At 36.5% G+C, this 25,062-nt stretch overlaps 1 protein-coding gene and 1 non-coding gene across 2 annotated transcripts in view; both read left to right on the forward strand.

Moving 5' to 3' along the window:
- TMEM232 (transmembrane protein 232) overlaps positions 1-25,062 on the forward strand; it is a gene marked incomplete at its 5' end in the record, with an annotated part of 213,199 nt that overhangs the window by 90,744 nt on the left and 97,393 nt on the right. The gene's annotated exons all lie outside the window — the stretch shown is intronic.
- LOC115936893 (U2 spliceosomal RNA) lies at positions 2,754-2,938 on the forward strand. The gene has a single exon (XR_004072271.1). It is a non-coding gene; the product is annotated as a U2 spliceosomal RNA (small nuclear RNA).

The raw sequence follows: 25,062 nt of genomic DNA on the forward strand, positions 1-25,062 counted from the left end.
AGGGGCACCTGGGTGGCTCAGTCGTTAAGCGTCTGCCTTCAGCTCAGGTCATGATCTCAGGGTCCTGGGATCGAGCCCCGCATCGGGCTCCCTGCTCAGCTGGGAGTCTGCTTCTCCCTCTCCCTCTCCCCCTGCTTGTGTTCCCTCTTTCGCTGTGTCTCTCTGTCAAATAAATAAATAAAAATTAAAAAAAAAAAAAAAAAAACTTCATCTCTGACTGTGCTTAGTTTGCTCACAAGTTTTATGTTAGAAGACTTCACGAGACCAGCACACGGAAGAGATACGAGGTGAAACTAGCAAGAATGGGCTGAGAATATCTGTTGTCATTTATGCAGGAAATTTTATATGGCTGACTTCGTAAACAGTCATACCCAAGGCTATTGCATCTTCTCTGAAGCTTCCTTTATAAGTGGAGCAAACTCCAAAATAATAGAACGAGGAGTAGCTAACATTTACTGAATGGCAACAAGGTAGGGAAAGGTAAATACCACAATGTCCAGTAAGAACAGGCTTTATTGGAAAGACCAGTGGTCAGTGGTGAGGCACATGGTTCTTTCTCATTATCCTGTGGAGAGGGGTGCTGGAGTTAGAGAAGTAATTGGACATTCACTGGGTTTGTGTTTCAAGGGAAGAGACCCTGCCTGACTGCTACTGTGCCTTCTTATAACGGAAGCGTGAGAGATACCTTCTCAAGGAAGAAATACACATTTTGGGTTCAGTTGCCAAGCCGTCTGAGATGAGGCACCAGCTGGATAGGTGATGCTAGAAACGCCAGCTGTCCAGAACCTGGAGCCCTTGGGAAGTTTTCTTAATGGTTGTAAAAGATAGCCACTGGGCTCCTCGTGAAGTTGGGTGTGGGAGGAACTCCACCAAATGAAGGAACTCTTAGGACCTAGCGCTAGTTCTAAGTGGCAAGTTGCCAGGCAATTAAGATGACTCTCTGACGTCAAAGTTGAACAATTCTGTTTGCCACCCCATGTGAGTACCTTTTATAAACAAGGCACCGTGCTAAGCACTTAGATGTACGACCCTTAGATGTCGATGTAGATGATGATTTTGTCCATTTTATAGATTTATAGATCTATAAAAATCTCCATTTTGAAGATGTGGAATCTGAGAGGTTAAGTAATTTGCCCAAGGACGCACAGTCATTAAGTGTGGGAGTTTGAACTTAAGTGCATTCTGACTTCTGCATCTACTGTGATGCTTTCTTTCCCCTCAAGTGAAATTCATCTGATGGCAAAGCCTTGAGCACTTTGTTAAAGAAACTTCATAAGAAAAAGGTTTTTATTTTTATTTTTTTTCAATTTCTGTTTCTTGATTTTCAGAACTTGATTTTGATTAAGGGATTTTTTTTTTCTGGGCTCTGCATCTCTCTAGTTAATATTAGAAGAAAATCTATGTCAAGGTGGAGGCACTTTCAGTAAGTCAGTATGATTTTCTTCCCCCCTCCATTGGCTTTAGTGAAAATCATACTGACTTAACTAGAAAGTGCCTCCTCCTTGATGCAGAGTGCATATATATGAAGAGAGGGAGAGAGAAGGAGAGATTAAAAGTTAAAAAAAGGAGAGCTGCAAAGAATTCTTAAATGTCTTAAAACTTTCTAGTTCTGTTTCACGAAGGGAAAAAAGAAATCTGTGTCTCCTTCACAAAATATCAAATATGTTTATTTATAGTTTCTTTCTGATTGATTTAGATTAAGTAATTTAACTTCTCTGAGCCTCAGACTTCTAATCTTTGAAAATGTAAAAGCTGTACATCCTCTCAAGTTTGTCCTGAAGATAGAAGAAAAAACTGTAAAGAGCTTGCATATGTTAGTTCCTTTTCCCCTTTGTTCTATAATTTAGTAGATTTTCTAAAATGTTTTTTCTTCAGAATATAATATTCTTAGGAAAATTAGAATCAATAATAAATGGAAGATTTATATTTTTGTGCACATATGTATTATTAAGCTATGAATTGCTGTTAGCAACTTTTCAGAGAGAGCTTACAGTTTCATGATTTCCTTTTTGGTTATGTTTTGTTTCCCTTCTTTCTAGTTTTAGAATGAAAACACAGTTCACGGGCGTCTGGGTGGCTCAGATGGTTAAGCGTCTGCCTTCGGCTCAGGTCATGATCTCAGGGTCCTGGGATCGAGTCCCGCATTGGGCTCCCTGCTCCTTGGAAGCCTGCTTCTCGCTCTGCCTCTCTCTCTCTCTCATGAATAAATAAATAAAATCTTTAAAAAAAAAAAAAGAATGAAAACACAATTCAGGATGGTTCTGTGTCATACATGCGTTTTGAGGGTATGCTGTCAAGACGCATTATGGAAGGGTAAAGTTTGGAAATGTTAATAGTTAGCACGGCTGATAATAATTTTCAGCTGAAGAGAGAGAGAACATGAATGGGTCTTCAGAGATGAGCTCCTAATTTTTGAGCCTTTGTGATTTGATTATTAAAAATTAGATCATCAGCTCAGATCAATCATTTAAAGACTTCTAGAGATTGAAGTGGTATTAGAATTGAAGTCCAACTGCCAGTGACAGAAACATGCTTCACACATCCCACATCCATTTCCAATACATGACTCAGTTTATCTGCAGTCTTGCCTGAGAGATAAATCAGTCCTCATCTGTCTTCTACTGTTTCCTATCCTTTCCTGCCTTTTCACTGGAGCCTTGGTCTGAACTGCAATTTTAGATGTCATTGATGGGACCATAGCTTTAGCTGTCACTTTCACTGCAGTGTCTTTATGCTTATACAACAGGGGTCTAATCGCTTCTCGGCCTTTTGGCTAAGATCAAGTGTAGTATCTGTTCTTATCAGTTTAATACAATAGGGGTCTAGCTTCAATACACACATTTGTGTGATTTTTATCTTTCATTTTTTTTGATGTGATGAATTACATTTATTGATTTGCATCTGTTGAATAATCCCTGCATCCCAGGGATAAATCTCATTTGGTCATGGTGTATAATCCTTTTAATGTGTTCTTGAATTTGGTTTGCTAATATATTTTTGAGAATTCCTGCATCTATATTTATCATGGATATTGGTCTATAGTTTTCCTTTCTTGTGGTATCAATATCTGGTTTTGATAATCAAAGTAGTACTGGCCTCATAGAATAAATTTTGAAGTGTTTCCTTCTCCTTGATACATTGGAAGAGTTTGAGGAGGATTGGTATTCTTTAAGTGTTTGGTAGAATTCTTTAGTGAAGCCATCTGGTCCTGGAATTTTCTGTGTTGGGACTTTTTTAAATTACTCAAATAATGTCTTTACTTGCTATTGGTCTATTCAGCTTTTCTAATTCTTCCTGATTCAGTCTTCGTAGTTTGTTTCTAGAAATGTACCCATTTCTTCTAGGTTGTATAATTTGTTGGTGTGTAATTGTTCATGATGTAGTCTCTTATGATTCCATGTATTTCTGTAATGTCAGTTGTAATGTCTTCTCTTTCATTTCTAATTTTATTTATTTGAGTCTTTTCTCCCTCCCCCCCCCCCTTTTTAAGTTAGTCTAGATAAGGCTTGTTAATTTTGTCAATCTTTCTTAAGAACCAGCCCTTAGCTTTATTGATGTTTTCTACTGTTTGGGGTGTTTTGTTTTGTTTTGTTTTTGTTCTCCATTTATTTCTGCACTGATCCTTATTATTTCCTTTCCTCTGCTAAGTTTGGGCTTACTTTGTTCTTTTTGTCTACTTTCTTGAGGTGTAAAGTTAGGTCGTATATTTGAGATCCTTCTAATTTCTTAGTATATGCATTTATTACTATAAACTTTCCTTTCAGAACTGTTTTTGCAGTATTTGATATGTTGTGTTTTCATTTATTTTGAGACAAGTTATTTTCTTTTTCTTTTGATTTACTCTTGGACTCAATGGCTGTTTAGAAGTATGTTGTTTAGTTTTCATATATTTGTAGATCTTTTCGCTTTCCTCTTATTATTGACATCTAGTTTCATACCATCGTAGTCAGAGAAAATGGTATGACTTCAAAATTCTTAAATTTGCTAAGATTTGTTTTGTGGCCTATCTGATTTATCCTGGAGAATGTTTCATGTCCACTTGAGAAAATGTGTATTCTGCTGCTGTTGGATGGAATGTTCTATGGATGTCTATTAAGTTTATTTGTCCTAAAGTATGATTCATTCCAACATTTTATTGTTGATTTTTTTTTGGTCTGGATTATCCATCTGTTGCTGATAGTGGGGTATTGAGGTCCCCTACAATTATTGTATTGTTGTCTGTTTCACCCCTACGGTTTGTTATTAATTCCTTAATATATTTTGGTGCTTGGGTTTGGGGAGTATATATGTTTATGATATAGCTTCTTAATGTATTGACCCTTTTATCATTATATAATGATCTTTTTTGTTTCCTGTTACCCTTTTTGGCTTCAAGTATATTTTGACTGATATAAGTATCAGCCTTTGTTCTGTTTCCTTTTGCTTGGGATATCATCTACCATCCTTTCACCCTGAGCCTATGTGTGTCTTTAGAGTTGAAATAAGTCTCTTGCAGTCAGCTTATAGTTGGATCTTGTTTGTTCGTTTGTTTGTTTGTTTGTTTTTTAATCCATCCATCCACTCTGTGCCTTTTGATTGCTGAGTTCAATCTACTTACATTTAGGGTGATTATTGATATGGAAAGATTTACTACTGTCATTTTGTCTTTTGCCTTCTGGTTATTTTGTTTCTCCATTGTTTGTTTTTCCTTCTCTGTCTACCTCTGTACATTGGCAGATTTCCATGGTGATTTGCTCAGTATCTCCGCCCCCTCTCCCCCCGCTTTTGTTTTGTTTCATGTCTCTGCTATAGAGTTTTGCTTCGTGGTTACCATGAGCTTTACATAAAACATCTCAGATAAAATAGTCCTTTTTCAGGGCACCTGTGTGGCTTAGTCAGTTAGGCAATTGACTCTTGCTCTCAGCTCAAGTCTTGATTTTGAGGTCCTGAGTTCAGGACCTGCATTGGGCTCCATGTTGGGCATGGAGCCTACTTAAAAAAATAGTCCTTTTTTCTGCTGATAGCAATTTATCTTTATTCACATATAAAAGTTACATCTTTTTCTCTTCCCTTTTTATATTTTTGATCTCACAAATTATCGTTTTATGTTGTGATTTCATTACCAAGTTATTGTAGCTAAAGTTATTTTTAATGTTCCTTTCCTTTAACCTATATGCAGTAGTTAAGAGTTTTAATATACTATTTTTAAAAAGTTATAATATTCTGTTTATCACCTGAATCAGAGTTTTTCATACTTCTGTCTTTTTGTTTCAGCTTGAAGATCTCCTTTCAACATTTCTTGTAAGGCGGGTCTAGAGGTAGTAAACTCCCTCAGCTTTTCTTGTCTGGGAAAAACTTCCTTCTTTATATCTGAAGGATAACTACTGGATAGAATATTTTTGGCTGGCAGTTTTTATCTTCAATATTTTGAATATGTCATTCCACTGTCTCTTGGCCTATAGAGTTTCTGCTGAGAAATCTGGTGATAGCTTAATGGGGGTATATTTGTATGTTATTTTTTTCTTGATTGTCTCTGAAATTCTTTTTTGAATCATTGACTTTTGATGGTTTTAATAAAGTGTTTCTTGGAGAAGGTCTTTTTGTGTTGAGATAAAAAGATGTTCTATTAGCTTTATGAACTTATATATCAAGTTGCTTCCTCAGATTTGGGAAGTTCTCAGCTATTATTTCTTCAAATATTCTCTCTGCTCCCTTTTCCCTCTCTTCTCTTTCTGGTATACCCATTATTCTTATGTTGGCTTTTCTAATGGAGTCAGATAGTTATTATAGGGTTCACTTTTTAAAAATTTTAGTTCTCTTTCCTCCTCCACCTGAATCATTTCTGTATTTCTATCCTCAAGCTTGCTAATTCTCTCTTCCATATGATCTGCTCTATTTCCAATTCATTCTAATGCATTCTTCATTTAAGTTCTTCAGTTCTAGAATTTCTGCTTGGTTCTTTTTTAGAATTTCAGTTTCTTTGGTAAAGAAACTGCTTGTTAATTTTATTCCTGAGATCATTGTATTGCCGTTCTGAGTTTTCTTATAGCTTCTTTAATTTGTTTATAATGGCTGTTTTAAATTCTTTATCAGTTAGATTTCAGTATTCCATGCATTTTGGGGTTACGTTGCTGGAAAATTGTCATTTTCTTTTTTGTGATACCATATGACTGTGATTTTTCATTGTGTTTGATGAGAAGTGCCTCTGTCCCTGCATTTGAAGTGGTGAACACCTTTCTTGTTTAAGCAACGTTGTGTTTGCTTTGATTTCAATAGTTCAACGGGTTGGTAGTTAGGAGCCTTCCTTCTGTTTTCCAGAAGATGGTGCTATAGCACAAGTTTTGGGTTTCTCTTGCCAGCTAAGATTGGGAGTGGTACACACAGGAAAAAAAAAAAAGTTGTGGCAGGGGTCAGGGGGAGGTATACACTTAGTACTTGGGCCTTTGGGTTTGCCCACAGTCTGGTAGGGGGATCCTCAGTTGAGGGTGTCCCAAAAGTGTGTGGATGGTCCTTTTGCTTCCCAGGGAAGACAGCAGAAGATGCTTTCCTTCGGTGCTCTTTGTCTGCCTACTTCCCTTTCCTTTCTCTGCCTCTAGTCACTGAGGTCTCCCTTCAAGACAGCAACTGGTCCCTCCAACTGCAGTGCCTGTGGCTGGGCAGACTCTCACTTGCCACTTCCACCCATTACCTCCTCTGTTAGACAAGTTGTGTTGGCTTACTACTGGACCCTCCACTGTTTTCTTTGCATTTGCAGTGGTTGACAAATGTGTATTAGCTGCTTAACTAGAATGTAAGCTTAGGTATGGCATTAATCAGATCAGGATAGTCTCCCCACTTTCTAGTTGGGTTTTGCACCCACAGAATTTTCTATTTTTTCATATATTCGTTTATTCAATAATTATTTATTAAAAGCCTAATATAGGTCAAATACTATGAAAGAATATGTCTCAGACAAAATAATGAGTAAAAATAGTTACTGTCCTTCCCAGTGGAACTTAGAAGCAAGTGTAGGAGAGAGATGTTAATTAAAATCACACATATATGTTAAATCTTTATAATGGTAAGTGCTACGAAGGAGAATTACATGGTGCTATAAATAATGATAAGTGCCTCAAGAGAGGTACATGGTATTAAGAAGACTTGGAGTTGGGAGGGGAGATCAGGGAAGGAAGGTGGTATGCCAAACAAAGAGGCACGGGATGCGCAAAGTCCCTTTGGTGAAAGGGATTATCAAGCATCTAAAGACCTAAGAGAACAATGCTGTGGCTGAGTCACTGAAGCCACGGGCAGCTGAGGTGGAGAGGTGGTCAGTTTTCAGCTTTATCTTAGAAGCCAAAGAAGGAATTACATGTTTGTTTGTTTTTTGTTTTTTGTTTTTTTGTGGTGGAGTGAGGAGTACAAGGCTGTGTGTGTGTGTGTGTGTGTGTGTGTGTGTGTGTGAGTTATGGCATGATCATAAGTGTGAAGTATTATAGCTAAGTGACCTTGGGCAAGTCACTTAACTTCTCTAAACCTGTCTTTCTCTATAAAATTGGATAATGATAGCACCTTTCTTATTGGGTGCCTCTGAGAAAGTCAATTAAAGGTGCTTTTTACAGGGATGCCTGGGTGCCTCAGTTGGTTAAGCATCTTCCTTCAGCTCAGGTCATGATCCCAGGGTCCTGGGATTGAGTCCCGCATTAGGCTCCTTGCTTAGCGGGGAGCCTGCTTCTCCATCTGCCTGCACCTCCCCCTGCTTGTGTGCACTCTCTCTCTGACAAATAAAATCTTTTAAAAAAGTGCTTATTACAGTATCTGGCACAAAGTAAGCACTAAAATGTTCATTATTATTATATTAATAAATGTATGATAGTATAATTATAAATGCAACATAATATATGTTATTGATCAATATTATATGCATCATAACAATTTTCACTACTGCTGTTGATGGCTTTGTTATGTAGGGAAAGTGCATAGGATGCTGTTGTATATAACATGCACTATGTTGGTGGCAATAGAAATGGATAAGAGGTAGATGGATCTGCATAGTATCTGGAAGAAAGAGCAACAGAATTTGAGGATGATTAGAGATGAAAAAGTGACACGAGTGATGAGAAGGAAATGTCTTTTCCAGGTTGAGCAACTAATACAATAATGGTGCCATTCACTGAGACAAGGAATGGTAGGGGAGATCAAGGTGTAGCTGGGAGTAGGGGAAGATTGTGGTTTGGTTTAGACATGTTGAATTTGAAGTAGTGCTTTTGAGTTCTTCAAGGAGAGATGTCCTGTTGGAAGTGAATTTCACTTCTGTAATTCAGAGAAGTCTGAGCTGAGTCATAGAATGAAGGTGTTGACTGAGTCATGGGTGTAAACAACATTGCTTTGGTAAAGAACATTAAATGAGAGAGGAGGCAAGGCTAGGGTGGAATTTTGAGGATTACCACCATTTAACATCTGAAAAGATGGTACAGTAATGCTTTTTTAAAATTTTAAGTGTATAGAGATGTTGATATTAAGGGCATGTAACAGAGACTTTCTTAAATAACATACCCAAATAGTGATAGTATCTCCTTCTTTGAATATCTTTGAGCAGCACTTTCTGCTCACTGCACAAAAAATATAAATGCAGGTGACAAAAAAATTGCAAAGAATTGTTTGTCTATGAAGCATACTTTCAAAGAACTTGCAGTATCTACCTAATGAAAACAAATTAAGTTCCCAACCAGTGTATGAAGCTTTCCAAGTTTGTAGAAAAGATCCATTAGTCAGGAAATGCAGTAATATGGTATACTGCTCAAAATATATGTATATCTATGTACAGACAACACTAATAAATTTCTGTCTCCTAATGAAACATTTGCACATGTCAAGAAATACCAAGATTGGCACCAAAATACCAAGAAATTATAGAGATAGATTGTCACATAGAAGCAAAATGTAATTGGCCTTTCTGGTTATTCCATAGGCTTATAGGCTTTTAAAGAATGTTACTAGTCTTTCCAATCATTTTAAAGATAAGACTTGTTAATGATGTATTTATTATCATTAGCAATGGCACTGATGTCTCTTCCATCATTTTGTCCAATAAACAAGGCACAGAGATATGTATTTAGGAGATTAATTTCTCCTCATAAGCACTTTTAGAACCAGTACTTCATGTCCTCCATTTTCACTTGAGAAAGTAAAACTTTATCAGCCCTAACAAGTTAACCAGACTGTGTGAAAATGTTCATGGCAAGGACTGCAGTGAAATCAGAGGTTTCAGAGTTGGTTCAGAACCGGCTGCAGGTGTTCTGCACCAGGGAGCCCAGTGGAGAAGGGCAAGGCAGAAAGAGAGTATATGATGGAAGATACCAGTAGGGAAAATAGGAGATGGTACTATGAATGGATGAAAATTGTGGGACACTTGTTTCTGCACGTCCTCATTGTCTCCAAACTATTTGGCTGCTACACTTCTAGAATTTGTGCATTTGTTTATAAATTTGTTGTGTGCTGCTGATTTACCTTTCTTCCCCAAATTTTAGTTCTCACATTCTAAATTCTCTTTTTATTTTTTTTCTTTCATCTTCCACCTCCCTCTTAAAAGGGTGCATCTACACCCAACACTAATCATGCCTTATATCTTTAATAAATTGTCACATCCATTTATCATTCTGAACAGCTTCCACTTTCAACGCCAATTCTGTCACTGCAATATAAGATCAGTAATTACTAAGCATCCATCATATCTGAAGTGATATGTCCCTAAATTCTTGGCTGTTCACAATAGTTCACTAACCTGAGTCTTGTCAAGCTAGAACTAATGTTGACTGCTCCCCTTTCTATTTTTTCCCCCCTACATAAAGCTATTCAAAGGAAAAAGCCTATCTTTAGCATTGTAATTTTACTAAACCATTTACATGAGCAAATCAATATTGTCACACAGAAGTCTAAGCACAGCTGGCTGACAAATCAACCACCTATTAGCATACTGATATCAAGCAAGGAGAGCTGTGATAAGTGAATTGTACCAAAAAAAGGTCACATCTAATAATTTCACTAGCTTTTCTTGCTGAGCTATAAATAGCATGTATTGCAGCCAGCAGTGATTTTCAGGAGTCTGTCTCTAAAGGCTAAGCATTAAAAAGGAATTTAACATAGTCCTCCTCACAAATTCCCAAATGCCCATGGATCTTTTTCCTATAATGTTCACCTTCTATCCATGGATAAGATATAGGAAGAAGGGACAATAGATGGTGAATTCCATTCGGCAGTCAGGACAACTTCCTTGACAGAACCATATCTGGCTGGGAGAGGTGAGCCTGGCATTGACACTGCCTGTGGGCTGAGGCAGGGCAGTTAACCCCACTCTTAGAACCTGGGGCAGCACCTCTCTGCCACTAGGCTGCGTATCCAGCTCCGAGGAGTTTCAGCCAAGGATGAACTGGATTAGCCCAGACTGAAGGCTTGGCAGGTATGTTCAGCATATCAGTGTGTTGCAGTAGTGGTGGTCAAGGTGGAGAAGGTGATGGATCTGTGGAAGTGGTGGCAGGAACAGGCAAAACAGCTGGACAAGTCGTGGCTTCCTAAATCTACCCACAAAACCCTCTGCTTCATTTGGGAAGAGCTCCCAACATCTCTATATTGTTCCTAATTGTCTTCAGTCATCATGTAGCCCTTGCTCTCACACAGAGTCTTAATCAATGGCACGTTAAGCATACTGATAACAAGCAGGGAGAGTTGATGACAAAGGCATTTATATAAAAGAAAAAGTCATATAAAAATAATTCAAAGCTCCCTTTTCTCTTCTCTTGTTCAATTCCTTATTCTACTCTATTAATAAGCCCAATGTAATGAAAGTCTCTGAATTTTGGATGCTAGAATATCCAGAAAACCACTGATACTACACCTGAGTCCAGATGGGACCAGTGAGTAGTATTCCTGTACATTCTTCCACCCCTGGTTAAGGAAGCAGTCACTTTAGCTCTGTATTTTAGAGTATTATTGCCACTAGGTCAGATATGCTCAGGAGTGTGATAAAGTGATAGGCCCAAGGTAGTGGTAATTTGGCTGCAAGATATGAAAAAGAAAAATATAATTGCATTTTGGGATTATATATATATATATATATATATAATATATACATGTATAGATTATATATATATCTCTACAGAACACTATACATTTAGGAAAGAATGTACTTAAATAAGTCAAAGCTGAAATTCTCAAGAAGGCTTTTTCCCCTTTTCTTCCCATACTCAGGGATGCATCTAATCCAACCATGACTCAATGGGGTTTCCAGTCATCAGAAATGGAAATTATTTAGTCAGTGTTCATATGCTGTGTTGCTGAGCAAGCCTCACTGTCAGAAAGCAATTCAATATCGTTCACCTTTAATTGTGGCTATATATTACCGCATGAGTGAGAATGGGAGAAGAGTGCAGTTAATTTGATTGATATAGACAGCCAAAGTGGGCATTTCAGACCCCTGAAATTCCCTTTAGGACTTCAATGATCCTTTCTGGCAGTCTCGGTACATCACAGCAGTGGGATAATTGTCATATTTCCCCTCTATTTTGCGGACAACTACCTTTAATACTGTTTTCTCAGCCTACTTGCATTTAGATTATTGGAGACTTAAATGATGAGGGGTAAAATGGACCATTAAATACCTTAATATGTTCAAGTTTAAATAGATTTAAAAAATAACTAGATTTAATCTGAAGGAAAACAGGCTTGCACCAAACAAAAAGAAACAAAAATACAAAAACCCCAAACACAAAAGCAAATAAAAAAACATTACATTGGTTGGTGGAAAAAAAAATAAGTCAATTTAACACCCACTGGCATCTGTAAGGTGTGATAGAAAGTAAACTTCTAGTCTTTTTATATAGCTGGGACTGCAAAAGATTATTGTGGTTGGCAATGCCTTGAAAAAAAAACCAGGTTACTATTAATATAAAACTGTATGTTAACTCTATTAGAATTAAAAACAAAACAAAAAAATACCCCAGGTAACTATTAGGGAGTTATTGAGGGTGAAAGTATCCCAGAACAATAAACATCCTCCATGTTTTACTGATAGGGAAATTCAAGGAATTAGATGTGCAAATCTGATTTGGGCATGCAAGTAGGCAGCGCTGTGGCACCAGTCAAGCCCCTCCACCTCTCATTCTTTTTCCCCTCATTACCAGTTCCCTCTCACTGGTCAAGACATTTGAATGGAATAACAACAGAAAGAAAAAAACAAACAAAAAAGGAAATTAAGAAAGGAGAATAGTTCAATTCTAATTCTATGAATCTAAGCATGCCTGTTTGAGAACATCCAAAGATACTGCAGACCTAGTTCTTCCAATTATGGTCAGTGTAAACCATTCAGGTTAGCAGGTCATGTTGCTTTGCCTCTTCTCCTTAGCTAACCATCATGACCACTGCAAGGACTTGTTTGAGGCTAGGAACTGGGGAGTTCAATTCTACCTGTGAGGCAGCCAACCAGACAAAGCTGTCATGAGTTTCAAGAGCCATTCCCATGGAAGAAACATAGGAGCCATTTGGTCCAGTGCTCTTCTTGTATTTGAGGAAACTAAGATTTCACAAGGTTAACTGACTTCCCCAAGATCACTTAGAAGATAAGGAATAAAGCAGCAAATTTGGGATAAGAACTCAATATTTCCTCATTCCCAGGATGGTTTTGGAAAACTCCCGTAATTTTCATAGAGATGTAGCAACACTCTAATTGTTGAAATAGATTTTCTTCAAAGGGTATATGGATGGGTATCAACTAAAATTTTGTTAACTTTCTTGAAATAAAATATTTAGGAATTCTTATATGAAAATAAATGCCTAGTCATACCTATGTGGCAATTTTTATATTATCTTTGGGCTCCAGCTATGCTCTCCCCTACCCCAGCATCAGCATCTCTCATTGAAAGCCCCACATTTTATTACAAGGAACAACTTTTCTCTACTCAAGTAGCTTTATTAAAATATGCTTACATATTTATTTTTTTTCTGATTGGTATTCTTTAGCTCTACATTGCAAAGATTTTTAATAGAGGATAGTAAAATATTCACATTATAAGATGAAGACTAGTACCAAAACTTAATTAAAATGGCACTCTCTAAAGTGACTGTTATAACTAAAGATAGACAAATAGCTATTTTCATTTATAGCTGCACATATACAACTTGTTTAATGCTTATAAATTGTTTGATTGATTTAGGCTTAAAAGCTGCCAAGATATTCCAAGGAGTACATGGTATGACTTGCAAACAAAAACAGGGAGAAGAAAGGAAAAAAAAAACAAAACAAAACAGAGGATCAATTATCCAATGTTTATATACAATTTTAAGGGTCAGTTTCTTGGGTATACAAGTCAAGGGCATCATTTTCCTCTAAAAAAAGTCACACAGCTCCATTTAATGCTCATTTGACAACCACACAGATTAGTGTTTTGGAAGTAGAAGATAAGGTTAAGGAAAAACATTTGCTGTGAATTCACCTAAATTTAAGGCCCGCTCTGTATTTTTGAACAGGGCTCGGAAAATGAGCTTATAGCTAACAACAAAGATAGACGAGAAGAACAAAGATCTTGGCCAAATTTATCCCATAGAATTTCAAAGCTGAGTAAAACTAGTAAACTAGGATCTGAGTGCATTTACTAGACACATCTGGATAAAAAGTGAAATAAATCACTCAAGTTAGTGAAGTTCAAACTGTTAAGTATTTTTGTGTTATCCTCTTAGTCCCTGAGGAGCTTGACTTTTCCCTTGAATTTTGTACTCAGGTATACAATCACCTACATGTTGTTTTCATTTAGATGGTCTTATAAGCACCTTAAATTTAACATACCAAAATTTACTCTTCTCCTTCTGACCCAACCTGTCCATTCCATTATTTTCTCAGTAAGTGGAAAACTCATCCTTCTGTTAATTCAGACCTTGAAACCATCCTTGACTCTAAATTCACTCACATTGTATGCTCCATCTATTAGACAACTTTGCAGTTTTTACCTTCAAAATATTTTCAAGGTCTTTCACTACTTCCACTGTTTCTACCTGATTCAAAAAAGAAGAAAACAAATTGACATTTGGGATAGGATTGTCTATCTTTGGAAGGGACTTTTGTTAAGGCTTGCAATACTGGTAAAAATAGTAGGAAGCTGAAGAGAGCTGAAATGTTTTCTGTAGACCAGACACAGTGCTAAGCACTGGAGGTAGAGTGGTGCCCTAGACAAATAGGCTGTTTACCTTCATGAAGTTCATATCTAAGATAGTGGACAGATAAATCTATAAACAAATGAGGTAGTTACAGATTATTTTAAGGCCCATGAGTGAAATTAACTAGGTGATAAAATGGGAATAATTGGAGGACTAGGAAAGATCTCAATGAGTGGAGATTTTTATTTTTATTTTTATTTTGGGCAGAGACCTGCTGATGGAGAATGAGCATGCCTTGAAGAATGTAGGCAGAGGGAACAGTGAGTGTGAGGCCCAGAGGAAGGAAAGGACTTACCACAAGTGGTAACTAAAAGGGTGGTTACAGGGTAATGAGTGACGGGAGAGGGGGAGCAGGTGAAGTTGTCACTGAAGCTAGACCTTACAGGCTGTCAGGCCAGATAAGGAATTCTGGTTTCATTCCATTGCAAAAGGAAGTCATGGGAAGGTTTTAACCAGAGGTGTAACAGAGCCAATTTACCTTTTAAAGAGAACCGATTGTGGTCTGAAGGTGAAGGCTGAATTAAATTGGCATTGCTTTTATTCCTTTAATCCCCTTTTTGAGATTTAAAACTTGACTTTGAAAATGACCTAGTTTTATGTTAAATGCCTGCTGAAAATTCCTTTGATAGGAGTCATCCTTCCCAATCACTGGAATTTCCATTTTCATCTACAGCTCTATTAACTGGCCATAGTTTCAGTGCCTAGAAACTGCAGAAATTCACTGGTATACCATTTCTGGCCTGATGAGGGCAACATTTAATCAACTCATTCAATGAGATTGGCATAATAAGAATAGAATAGTATTTATGAAATGATACTGATATTTTTAAATTATGATAATATTAAAGGTCAGACTTGAGGTTGGTATTTAATTTTGGGTGTTTGCTTTAATGGAGATATTTGCATGTATTTAACTTGTTTAAAAATCATACACATACATACATAAATACAAACAGTCCCTAGGGAGTTTATAGCAAAAACAAAATAAAACATACACATTCACAAATTTAGAAATTATGTCCTACTAACCATTTATGTTTTTTTATACTTAAGATATTTGCTATCCCAACAATGACAATAATAACATGCATTTGTCTTTAGTCATCTCTTCCTGTTACCATAAAATTTCAAGCAATATGCAAGGAAAATACCCATTTTGATACTGATTCCAACTATAAAATTTATTTTATATTACATACACTTTTTACACTTTAGGCGCTGAGATTATTCTCCTAGATATAGCTCCTAGCTATAATTCAATAGAAATCTATTAAAAACTAAATGAAACTTTACTTCCCTACAATATATTCTTAGTACAGATGAGACCTACACACATTAGTTAAATATGCTAGAGGTCTTTCCCACTTCTGATGGTGCTTGTTTTCCACAACCACTTCTTGTGTCCTTTGTTAGTATCAACCAATGATTTTTGAGATGTTAATTCACAATTGTCTTAAGGGGGTTTTCTTCCAACAGTTATTGAAAATTTCATAGAGGTCTCTTGAAAGCATGAAAGCCATTGACCCTACAGAATGAATTTTTAAGGGAGGAAATTCCAGGAACATAGCCAAGTCATGTGGGGGCTATTTGGGATCTGGAAGGCCTTTCTTTCCTTAAATTACACCCACTGTAAGGACCTTTAAAATGGTCACCTATGCTGCATTAAATTTGTCTCATGAAAAATTACCCTGTAACTGTGTAATGTAGGCACTCAAAAGTTTTTGTCCTTGATGATACTTAAAATGTCATCATAATTTCCTCTTAGGGGTTATTTAACATTATCATAAGGAAAAAGAAATATAATGGTTAATTATAGTAAGATTAATTAGTATTTGCATTCTACTTTTCTCTTGTAATTCCTTTATAAACATAAGCTAATTAATAGATCAGATGCTGATATTTTATCTTCAAGGAGTTTAATGCTTTAAATTATGATTTATGTTTAGCTCAAGTGCTTCTTCAGCATTTTTATTTGGTGCAGTATATAGTATAAGAGAATGCAGATTATCTTCTTTCCTCTTCCACTGTAAGCAGGTAGAAGGTGTTTGGACCACTTATTACACCCATTTGTGCTTGCAAAAGCTCTAGAAACAATGTGAAGAAAGTCACTTTCTTTGGAGAAAATTTTAGTGGGATATAACATGTAAATTTATTCCAGAAATAAAATGCATAGTCCTATAAAACAGGTGAAGGATGATTTGCAAACAAACCACACCATTCCATATCTTGTATTGTGACCAGTTTATGAAAATTTAGAAAAGTGGTCAGAATTCTTTGCAAAGTGAAAGAACTACTTAAATGTCTAGAAAGCCTTGTACTTTCACATTGTAGCTGTATATTTCACCTCCCTAAGTGTCCTTTTCAGCCCCATGATGCAGCAGTGAGTCTGCTGTCCTCAGCTTTACATGTAGGTTGTTCCTTTGCTTAGCCTTTATCCTTCAATGTACTTTTGTGACTAACCATTCGGTGTCATTATCCCATAGTATTTTGGTTTTTGCTTTTCTTAGATTATTGTCTATTTTCTTATTTTTCTTTCTATTTACCTTGGGTATACTTTGTCCCTTTTTTTAGTTTTATAAGTTAGAGATAGAGACTTAGGTCATTCATTTAGAAACTCTTATTTATTTATTTTTTTAATTTTTTTATTCTTAAATTATCCCCATACATTGCATCATTAGTTTTAGACGTAGTGTTCCATGATTCATTGTTTGTGCATAACACCCAGTGCTCCATGCAGAATGTGCCCTCCTCAATACCCATCACCAGGCTAACCCATCCTCCCACCCCCCCTCCCCTCTAGAACCCTCAGTTTGTTTTTCAGAGTCCATCGTCTCTCATGGTTCGTCTACCCCTCCGATTTCCCCCCCTTCATTCTTCCCCTCCTGCTATCTTCTTCTTCTTCTTCTTCTTTTTTTTTTTTTTTGGAAACTCTTATTTTTTATAAGATGTCTTCAAAGCTACAAATTTCCCTCTAAGCTCTGCCTTGAGATGTTGTATTTTCATTTTATAATGAAATGCAAAATATTTTCTTATTGTTCTTGTGATTTCTTCTTTGAATCATGGTTACTTAGAATTATGCCTTTTAATTTCAAAATATGTGGGGGTTTATAGATACCAGATTTATTCATATAAATATTATTCCACTGTTATTAGAGGTCATACTTGGTGAAATTTCAGTTTTTTAAAAATTTGATGAGTTTTTTTTATGCTCAAACATTTGATCTATATTGGTGAATGCTCTAGGTGCATTACTGAAAATACTTTAAAAGAGTATGCATTCTGCAGTTGTGTGTAATATTATATAAATGTCAAATTATCTCAAAGTTGTTGGTAGTATAATTAAAATCTTCTCATTACTATTTTTTTTACTCTTTTTTATAGCTGTATCTGTTAGAGTGTGTTGTAAATATCAACTACGATTATAGATTTGACTCTATCACCTTTTTATCCTGTAGAGTTTGCTTTGTGTTTGTTGAATCTCTCCTATTAAGTACACATACATTTATTATTTTAATGTTTCCTGAGGAATTGGCCCAATATTCCTCTTTACTTCTGGTTAATCTACCTTGTCTGAAAATGTACATGGTCTGGTATTAGTATTTCTACACCACTTTTTTAATGCTTGCCTTTTTTATGATACATATTTCTATATTTTTGTCTACTCATTTTCTTTCACCTTATTTAATTTTTTTATTTAAAATATATTGTAGATAGCATATAGTTAGGTATTTTAAAAAAATCTAGTTTGACATTTTTTGCCTTTTAATTGGAATCTTTCATCCACTTGAATTAAAAAAAGTTTTTTTAATTTTCCAGATCAATTTTTTCTTTCATTATAATATAAAAGGCTTTTAAAAGTTTTATTTCCAGTAAAGTTAACATACAGTGTTATATTAGTTTCAGGTGTACAGTATTGTAATTCAACAATTGCATACATCTGCCTGTGCTCATCACAACAAGAGTACTCCTTAATCCCCATGGTCTATTTTATCCATCCTCACCCCTACTCCTGTTTTCTAAGTTAGAGTCTGTTTCTTGGTTTGTCTCTCTCTCTCTCTCTTTTTCCTTCATTGCTCCTATAAATTTTTTAAAGGTTTTATTTATTAGATAGAGAAAGACAGCATGAGTCGGGGGAGGGCAGAAGGAGAGGGACAGCAGGAAGCAGACTCCCCTCTGAGCATGGAGCCTGTCTAGTGGCTCCATCCCAGGACCTTGAGATCATGACCTGAGCTGAAATCAGATGCTTAACCGACTGACCCACCCAGGTACCCCTTTGCTCCTGTAAATTTAATGTAAATATTGCTATGGTTGGATTACTGCTACCAATTTTTCTATTTGTTTCCCATATGTTGCATCTTTTCCTCCCCTTCTGTTCCTCCTTTCCTGCCTTATTTGGGGTTACCGGAATATATTTTACTATTCCATTTTAGATCACCTATTGGCCTTTTTTGGTCATGCTTTTATATTATTTGATGGTTGTTTAAGGTATTATAATATGCATCTTTAACATACCCTTAGTATTGTATTACTTCATATAAAATGTAAGAACATTGTAGAGACTCTGAATTTTGGTAACTTCCTGTGAAGAGTTTTGATTTTTGTTAGCTAGCAATTTAATTGTTGGCTGATCACATTGAACTTGTGGAGCTTTGGTTTTCACTTTATTAGGAGAGTCTGTTACATTGTAGCCTTTAGTCTTAAGAAACATTCCTTAGTCCTGAAACTTCTTTACTCCTGAGGTGTGGTCTTTTTGAAGTTTAATGGCCAGCTAACAGTTTTTGCCAACTTCCTCAGACTTAGAAGCATGCAAATTCCAAACTCTCTCCTGCAGTGGTCAGCTTAAGTTTCTGCTTAGGTCTTCAGCCTTCAGCTGTTACTTTTCACTCTGCTCTTTAGAGTCTCTTTCATATGAGTACAGTTCATGGGTTGTCCAAGAATTGAAGGGGGTTTGCACATAGATTTTCAGGCTTCCACCCTTTAAGGTGCCTTGCTCCATCCTCTGGCACCTAAAGCAATACACCTGAAGGTTTTGCTTGAGTATTAGCTATTCTGAATCTGGAAAGACTGGTGTGCCCTCAAGAGAAGTCACATAAATGTTGATATCACCCAGTTGCATTCTCATACTTTCGAGAGTTCAACTCCCTTCAATTTGTCTACTTTTGGTTGTTCTCCAGTGCCTTTAAGTAGTTGGTTTTTATATTTTATCTGGAGTTAATGACTGCCATCTCTGGGAGGGTAATTAAAATTATATCACTTTGTTATGCCAAGAACTGGAATTGGAAAAAGATTTTTTAAAAATATATATAAAGGCTCCCTTAAGAAAACAGCTGAGGAAGATTCTGAGCAAGTCATGCGATCTAGATAAATACAAACTTTGTGCAGTGACATGATCAACCTGCTTATTCTTCTAAGTCAATTCTATCACTGGTCTCTTCATTTTAAGGTTGAATCCAGTGATGTGGTTACAGGGATGTGGTTTATTGGCTAAAACAGTATTGTTTTCTTCTTGCTTTAATATGAAATTCATTTTATATGATTAGGGAGTATAAAAGCTTCCAAATCTGGTGATACCTTCTTTATATATAGTCTATATAATTTCCCATGCTTATTTCAAAAGTCTTTAACTTAGGTTTTATAAAATAGATGCATTTAAACTGTTATCAGACACTGAAAGTACCCACTCTCTTTACTTGTTTTCTAACTGTCCTCTGTTCTCATGCCCTCTACCTTGGCTTATATGAGTTTATATCCAGGGGTTCCATACTCAACAAATTAATGCCTGCAGGCCTAGGCAAACAACATAAATGTGTAAAGCAAGCCAGCATGGGGAAACATGAGAGAGTTCTGGAAAATGAGGTAGATTGGAGAAAACATGCATTATATAAAAGGTCAACCTCACCATCATTTTGCATATTGGGGTCTATGGGCCAGTGTTACCAGATTTCTACTTCTAAGAGAAGCTGGAAATAGGGATTTCTATGTGAAATATCCTGATTATTAAAATACCTTTCAGGTCAAATCAAACGTATTTGATTAGTGTCTTAGTCCATTTGAGCTGCTATAACAGAATACCATAGACTTCGTGGCTTAAACAACAAACATTTCTTTCTTATAGTTCTGGAAGCTGGGGATTTCAAGATCAAGGTGCTGGCAGATTCACTGTCTAGTGAGTGCCTGTTTCCTGGCATATAGCCACACAGGTTCTAGCTGTGTCCTCACATGGCAGGAAGGGCAAGGTTGCTCTGTAGGTTCTTTTATAAGGGCATGAATCTTATTCATGAGGTCTCTGCTCTTAGTACTTACCTATGTCCCAAAGGTCCCATCTCTAAATATCATCACATTGGGGATTAGGTTTCAACATAGGAATTTCAGTCTATAACAGTTAGTGTACAGAATTCTTGTCTGTTGAATTGCTCACTTATTTCCATTGTTGGCTTGTCTTCCATTTGCTTATTCTCCCTCACTCATTTGGAATACTCCCCCATGCAAATCTACTTAAATCCTGTTTTCTGTGCTCAAGTTTCTCATCCTCCTAAAGCTGCTGAGAGTCTTCCAGTCTTCATTGTTCATCTTCTCCTTCTGTGAAATCTATAATATTTATAGTCTTAGAAAACATTTTATGGCTTAATTTTACTGCCTTTGTACACTGTGAATTGTGCTTCAGTTCCCACTGTCTTTTCTTCATTTCTCCCATAGGTTTTCAATTTTCTTTATTAATTTATGGTTGGTGTTGATACATAAGGCTTTTTTGAAGTGTGAGGGAAGGTGAAATTATAGGAGGATTATTGATTTGGAGATCATAGATATATCCAATCCAAACCCTTTATTTGACAAGTGAGGAAACGAAGGCCCAGTAAATTAAATGTGATTTACCAATGAGCAATAAGAAAGTTGATGGCTAGATCTCAGAACTCCAAACCTCCTGTTGGTTTCTCTTTCCACCAAAGACACAGCACTCAGTAGATTTAGGACAAGGTATTTTACATTTAGTATCAAAAGATGGATTTATTCTGTTTCTTCCTGTGTGTTCTTTCTTCCTAGGGTAGCTGAGTGACACAGAATTAGATTCTTTAGAGCCAAAGAGATAATGTAAAATATCTTTCCCCTCAAATTGAGAATATCTGATAGCCTCATCCAATCACTTAAGTTTGGTAATGGGGAAGATGATAAATCAGCCTAACTCTGTTGTTTACAAGATTTTGATTTTATAGTATCTATTTCCCCTTATGAGCCTTACAGACAAGGAGGTATCCTGATTGCGAAAGAACGGAATTTGTCCTCTAATCTGAACTACCTATTCTCTCATAAATTCTTAAATAGAATTAAATTTTACTAAGAAAACTGTGGCATTGCTATAATAGATCTATATTCTACTCTGGTATGCATTTGCCTTTTGAACAGAGTCATTATACCACACGATGGCATCCTAAATCAATTTCTATAAATGTTAACACTGAAGTCAAAAACATAAGGCTATACATTTATGAAATTTATGCTTTTTTAATCCAAAAATCTAAATGAGTAACATTATTCATGAACTTCAACTCATTAAAATTATTTGCAGCTTCTTTGTTCAGAGCTTGTTATGAAAAAAAGTAACAGTTGTTTTTATGAAATAAAACTACATTCACTATCATTTTGAATTGTTAAAGAGCTTAAATATTATACACTACAAGTAAATTTAATATACTCACATAAGTTTTAGCATGTAGAGACTGAAAATCTTCTTACAATGAACTACAGAATAGAACTACTAAAGTGACTATAGAAGTTTTAATAAAGCCTCTAAATTTCCAATAACTTGTGAATAGAATTCTTTTTGTCCTAATTTTGTTCTTTGAGTTCAATTTAAGAAATCACAGTTTTAAATTAGAAATAACCATATCTAACTAGAAAAATAATGCAAACAGGATAGTCCCCTCTTCATGAAATATTTAAGTTCTGTTATATCTTTCTCAGTATTATACTTATAGCTCAGTGGTTCTTTACTAGCAAAGGGAGTATGCATTTGTCCTCATTTTTATTTAACAAATATTTATTCCCTTCAATTGATACTTAATAATTGAGTCATTACTCTTCCAAAAAGACCAGATCACTTTAATTTTGGTTCTAGCAAATATAAAGGCTACAAATGTGGCATTAAGTTAATGACATTCATTCTGTTTATTCTCATAGCTCAGCAATGTCTCTATTTATTTCCTGGAGTTAAATAGAATATTTTATTCAATTTTATTTTACATTTGTTACTAAAATGGTTATACTACTATATATTCTTGCCTCTATCTAGATTTTTGGAATAGAAAATTATGATTTTCGTATCTTGCACTTTTATTATTTACCCTGATGTTTTTATTTCAACATTTCTTCATATAAGTAAGACATTTGGGCTAAATGGATTTTTTTTATTTAGTTAACATGTTTGTTTTCATTTTGTTTTTTCAACCAAGTGAGATAGTCTCTGTGACATTATTATTTGACGTGTCATACTTTGTTACATATAGAATTACCTGGAATCTTTTAAAATCCTACGTCAAGGCTCTATCTCAATCCAATTAAATCAAGCTCTCTACAGGTTGAATCCAGATATCATAATTTAAAAAAATCCTTCGGGTGATTCCAATATGCATCCAAGTTTAAGAACCACTGGAATGGTAGGAGAATGTTGACATTATATAATGATAAAACTAATCTAGTTGAAACCATACATTTTTTGCTTTTGCAATGATCTTCTGATTTGCTTAACTTTTCTAAGCTCCAGTTTATTATATGTAATATTTGATATATGAGAAATATATGCAATGTAAATACGTTATAAAGTTTAATTAATTTAAATACCCATTAGCCTACCATATGACTTCAGTATTAAAAGTTATAATGTGTGCTTATTCACAGCCTCATTTACATGCGTGAACTCATAGTAACCAATATCCTGAATTTTGTTTTGTGAAAATGTTTATAACGTGTATGTTTCTATGACTAGCTTATTATCTAGTTTAGCTTGATTATAGGCTTTATTAAAAAAATTCCTTATTGGGAGGAGGAGTTAAGATGGTGGAATAGGAGGACCTTATGTTTGCCTCACCCCTTGAACACAACCAGATAAAGATCAAATCATCCTGAACACCCAGGAAATTGATATGAGGACTGAGAGAACAAACTGCACAACTAGAGGGAGAAAAGAGGCCATATCGTGGAAGGTGTGGAGACCTGATTTGGGAGAGAAAAGAATTGCAGGTCCTGCAGAGGGGAGGGAGCCCTGATCACAGAGAGAAAAGAGAGAGAGAAAGAGAGATAAAGAAGCACATAGGGGATTGCATAAGAATAACACTTCCCCAAAACCATTGACTGGGAAAAAGAAAGGGGCTGATTATCCCAAGTTTTTACAAGCAGTGGAACTGAAAGTCTGAAGTTTTAGAATTTTGTGCCATCACCAGGATTGAGACTGCAGGTATAGCAGTGCTCTTCTGGAAAAGGTTGGCAGAGGCCGGGAAGCAAACAGTGTGCTCTGAGTATCCCCTGGGTCATGCTGGCAGAGATAGTCTTCTTAGAGTGCATTTGGGACAGGTGGCACTGCCTCTCCTAGGACAAACGAGCCAATGGGCACCACTGACTGCCCCATTCATTAGCACAGGAGCAGAGGCATCTGCTGAAGTGCAGCTCACCCAGAAGCTAACTTTTTGCTGCACCTTAACATAAACACCAAGCCCCTGCCCATTCACAGGACTGCCCTTCTGGGATAAACCTACAGCAATGACAGCCCAGTGAGAGCCACCCCCAGAGGATCAGTGGCCATGCTGGGTCCCTAAAATTTAGAGTTTTGAAACCCAACCAGCACGCCTGAGATAAAACACGGGAGCACTGGGCTTCTAGGTAGGCAGATAGCTCAGACACAGACAGGGTAAAGGCAGAAATCTGAGGGATGCCTGGCACAAATGAGGGGGGGACTGTTCCCTCTGTGAAGGCCTCCTGAATAGTGGCAAGCTGAAACTCCCCTCTCTGGGGACAACAGTGCTGGCTGACACCATTTTTACCCCGGCCATCAGCACAGGTGGACTTCAGTGAGAGGCACAGTGCCCAGGGTGGAGATTTTGAACCACTTAAAGAGAGCCCCACCCCCTGCTCTCTGCAGGTGCTTTTTCACTAGGGCAAGAGTGCCTAAAGTCAGAGCAGCAGTGGGTTCCTCCCCCAGAAAACCAGCACTCCCCACCCCAGTGGCTTGCACCAAGTCTACTGACTATAGACTGCTGCAAAGCTCCAGCTCTAGCAGAAATAGGATCTAGCCTCTTTTAACAAGCACACCAAAACACAGCTAGTTAAAACTCACCATACAGTGGAAGTGTCCAAACACTCACCCTTGCAGGCAAGGAGAAACTTTGCAGAGGACTGGCCTGAGGAAAAGAGCAGCCAAATCACAATAGCAGAGTGAACAGCATATACCAGAAACACTTTCTGAAGCCCTAGGCCCTGGACAGCATATGACCTCTTCTTTTTTTTTTTTTTTTTTTAAAGATATTATGACTTCTTATTATAACCATTACTGTCAGGAGCAGGAAACATAGGAGGCTTTCCTAACACACAGGAGACAGAGACCCAGACAAAATGCCAAGGTGGAGGAATTCATCCCAAAAGAAAAAAGAAGAGGTCACGGCCAGGGATCTAATCAAACCAGATATAAGTAATATGCCTGCCGCAGAATTTAAAACAGCAATCATAAGGATACTAGCTGGGCTTGAGAAAAGTGAAGAAGACCCCAGGGAGTCTCTTACCACAGAGATAAAAGACCTCAAAACTAGTCAGGCTGAAATAAAAAAAAGCTATAACTGAGATGAAAAACTGACTGGATGTAATGATCACAAGGATGGAAGAAGCACAGGAACAAATAAGTGATATAGAAGATAAAAT

This window comes from Leptonychotes weddellii, chromosome 7, assembly GCF_054177405.1.
Source record: "Leptonychotes weddellii isolate Sample4059 chromosome 7, ASM5417740v2, whole genome shotgun sequence".
Taxonomy (NCBI): Eukaryota; Metazoa; Chordata; class Mammalia; order Carnivora; family Phocidae; genus Leptonychotes; species Leptonychotes weddellii.